We start from the raw sequence: 3,953 nt of genomic DNA on the forward strand, positions 1-3,953 counted from the left end.
TATCTTATCTTTGAACAGACAGAAATGTAGGAGTAACATGACCTTACAAACCCAACAGTGAGATCTTAAGATGCCACGAGGACCCCAGAAAAAAAAAGGTTGTAAATGTAAAATAATAATAAAATAAATATTCTGTTGTAGCAATAACAAAGTATAACATAAATTATTCAGTGGCAATTACACAAGAATGTCCAGCAACATTTACACTCTCCTTTTTAAAAGTATATATGAGCTGGGCACTCAAAAATAAAACTATATCAGCCAGCAAAAAATACAATCAACTCAAGTCCAATGGAACAGTGCACTGTGCAATTCTGCATCCATCAACTATAGAGAATTAAAAATTATTTTGCAGAAATGTAAGCATATCTGCTTTTTCAGGAAGGATACGTGATCTTTCTGGACTTATGGTCTCTCCAGCTGTGGAGAACACCCTCTCAGACGGGGTGGAGGATGCCTGCACACACAGAAACCTTTCAGCCAGTGCTGACAGCCCCCTCTCTTGCTCCACCACCATAGGGCAGCGTTATCCTTGCAGGGGTTGGGGGTTAGGCTTCTATACAGCTGGATCTCCTGATCCACTCTGTGGCCCAGGGAAAGAACGGGATGCCGTTGTTGGAATGACTGCAGCTTGTTGTCCTCTTCTTCAAAGAATTCCTCCAAGGCCGTTTTTCTTTGCTTTACTGGTGGCGCCTGAAATTAAATTGACATGATAAAAAAATAAGCAAAAAATGAACAATCAATGACATTTAAATTATCATCACAATGAACTAAACTTACATAGTCTTCTTCATCCTCATCTTCGAACAACTCTCCCTGTGTGTCTCCTTGCTCCAGGTGCTTGAGTAGAAAGTGACAAATAAACAAGCAAATCGAACTAAGTACCACAGCTCCATAGATGAAAGGTCTCACTCTCACAATGGAAATGTGCAACAATGAAAAACACTGTCATATTGAAATACCTCATCTGCTCCTGCCTCTGCCTTTGCTGCAATTGCTGCTTCCCTGATCCTGTGCCAGACTTCATCCTTCTCCACTTTGGATTTAAATCGGGGGTCCAAGATGGTGGCCTCCTCCAGGAAGCTCTTGATATCAGCGTCCTTACATTTTTAAGAGGGAGGAAAATGTGACATCATGACTGTCATTTTATTTATGATAAATAAATCATCAATTGTACCTGGTATCGTTTGGAAAGATCTTTCCAAATGTTCTCCTTTATGCTCCTTGTGAAGGCAGAGTCATCTTCTTGTACGGTGTAGTGTTACTGTAGCTTTTGCAGGATGGGCAAAATCTCACCACAGGTCGGACTTTTGTCACTGGACACTGCTAGTGTGGAGGTGTAGTGCTTCCGCATGAGTACCACAAACTCCTCTGCTTTTCTTAAGTCATCATTGCCCATTTTAGCCAGTCTGCAAAATCAACAAAACAAAAATACAACAGATATGTTGCATAAAACAAACAAAAATAAAACCTGAGTCCAAGTTAAGCCATATTATCATTATTTTTCAATACTACTCACCTTTCCTTTTCCATGGACTTTCTTATTTGTGGATCGATGGCTGCAGCCTGGATGGCAGGAAACTGCTCGCAGAATCTGTCCATCATCAAATACAAGGAGTTCCATCTGGTCTTTACATCTAGGAGCAGCATATGCTTGGGCAGCTCTGAGGGGTAACGCGTTCACAACTTAAATGCTAATGTAATATTCCTTATCTTAGTTTATAAATTTAATCTGATCATGATCTAATGATTATAATATACACAATCTTAAAAAACTATTACTATGCTTACTGAGCAACTCTTGCTTCTCCTTCAGGACCACTTTTGCCATGTGGGACCTCTTCATCCTTAAACTTTGACATTTCCTGACTTAGCCTACAATTAAACATTCACTTACCGAAACTCGGGGGCATCTACTGTGGCAAAAGGGTGCAAGCCTTTTACAACAAACTTAGTCACTGCTCGGTGACATTCGTCTATCCTGGCCTGTGTCATTTTACTTTTCCCTGCCTCTGTGAAAGGAGAAGCCACCTGTAGACTGCAGCGAGAACTGCCAGCATCTGAGCCAGACAGACTCTGTCTGTCTCTCTCGTCATGGTCATCTAAATGCAGCGCACAGTAATGGCAGGTTTTGTAATAAGGCAAAACGTGCTAACATAATATGCAATGCTAGTTGATTAGTTACCTGCAGTATTAACGGGAGAGGACGTGCAAACGCTAACGCTGCTGCTGGGTTGAGCTTTGCTAGTCCGGAGCGGATCAAAAACACGACATTCATTTAAAGCAATCACGTGTTTTTTGAGCAAATGCTTTTGCATATTCGTAGTGTTTCCTCTCTTTGATGAAATCTCTACTTTGCAAGTATTGCACGTTGCCCTGTTGTCATCCTTTCTCATAAAGGGTAACCAAACTTTTGAGCATTTGTGCCGCTTAGGCGCCGTGTTTCCTACTGAGTAAAAGACGCTATGCAACGTGGTGACGTCATTCGAGGCGTCTGGAATCGATAAGGGAATCGTTTGTAAAAATGGCAAACAATTCCAAGGAATTGAAACAGTGGGAACCGGTTCTCAACAAGAACCGGTTTTCGATACCCATCCCTACGGGTCATCCTTATATTGCTTGGTGTGCCTGAAATCTAGAAATTGTTAAAAACTGTCGGTAACTAATATTCTGTGATTGGTCTTATTTAAAATGACTTGGTTTTTTTTGTTGGTGTGGAAATGGCCTGATCATGGACTTAAATGGAATGGAGCGGAGTTCACAATGTCATTATAGTAGAAAATACATGTAGGTCATCATAGCCGAAGCAAATAGCAAACAGGTATCAGCTGCTCAATTGTTGAGTTTAATAACGACTGAAGTAAAAAAGGTTTTCCATCCCTCTGTAGAGCTTCAGGCTTGCTGAATCAATGCAATGATCTATGTTTTCTCAGCATGTGGTGACATGTCAAAACCTTTGTTTTTATTAAACATGAGTGAACGCTAAACTTCATTTGGTTAATTCATATCAAAACTTACTGTTATGTTGGTAATGTTATAAAAAATTGAAGCTAATGTGATAGCCAACATTTTATGTAAGACTGGAACATGTTATCTGGAATTTCACAATCATTTAAGTATTGGATTCAGACTGCTATTATGACAAGATGGCAAATGATTCTCAGGAACTGGAAGGCGCAGAGAGAGCCTCCTTATCAACACTGGGTGATTGAATTCTAGTGATGGGTCGTTCGCGAACGAAATGGCTCTTAGGCTACGTTCACACTGCAGGTCTTAATGCTCAATTCCGATTTTTTGATCAAATCCGATTTTTTTGTCTGCTTGTTCACACTACAAATAAAATGCGAATGCAAACGCGCTCTAGTGTGAACGCTCAAAGCGACCCGCATGCGCAAAAGTAGACGTCACACACAACGCACCCCGTTTATACCCAGAGCAAACAATATTGTTTTGTTTGGCTGATGGCCCTTAATATAAAGACTTCCGACTTTACGTTTCCCAATTTTTGCTTTAAGTTATTTTGTTATTTACATAATAATGTAAATAACCTAATAATGATCCTTATTGCTGTTTTAGAGGAGCAGTGCTTCAAAGGATAGTTGCAAATTTCTGTCAGAATCTGCAGATTATACAGTACATAAAATATACGTGAAAATAAAATGTTCACGTTTCCCCAACGTTGTCTTCCCAACAGATTCACTAACATCTACACTGGATGGCAAGGAAGTGTTCGCGATGTCTTCTCGGGCGCTTCTCCAGAGCTGATAATTGGCGTCTGTCTTGTGTCAGTGACGTAAAAGACGGATTTAATGCGACATGACCATTCAAACAGCAGTCACTTTCTAAAACATCGGATATGTATCGGATTCAGTACCACATACGAAAGTGACCCAGATCGGATTTGAAAATATCGGATTTGTGTCATTCACACTGTCATACCATGATCGGATATG

The 3,953-nt window shown here is 40.3% G+C and overlaps 1 pseudogene across 1 annotated transcript; it reads right to left on the minus strand.

Annotated features, from left to right (window-relative positions):
- Positions 1-405: 405 nt before the first annotated feature.
- Positions 406-2,113, minus strand: LOC146551588 (uncharacterized; annotated as a pseudogene). Its single transcript, XR_014890060.1, has 6 exons — positions 1,792-2,113; positions 1,520-1,664; positions 1,178-1,409; positions 963-1,100; positions 781-840; positions 406-693 (listed from the first exon to the last, which is right to left on the minus strand). The product of XR_014890060.1 is annotated as an uncharacterized LOC146551588 (transcript).
- Between the last annotated feature and the right edge of the window lie 1,840 nt (positions 2,114-3,953).

Source organism: Mchenga conophoros, linkage group LG19 (genome assembly GCF_057382185.1).
Source record: "Mchenga conophoros isolate Kocher_MC1m ecotype Shallow Benthic linkage group LG19, M_conophoros_male_GT1.1, whole genome shotgun sequence".
Taxonomy (NCBI): Eukaryota; Metazoa; Chordata; class Actinopteri; order Cichliformes; family Cichlidae; genus Mchenga; species Mchenga conophoros.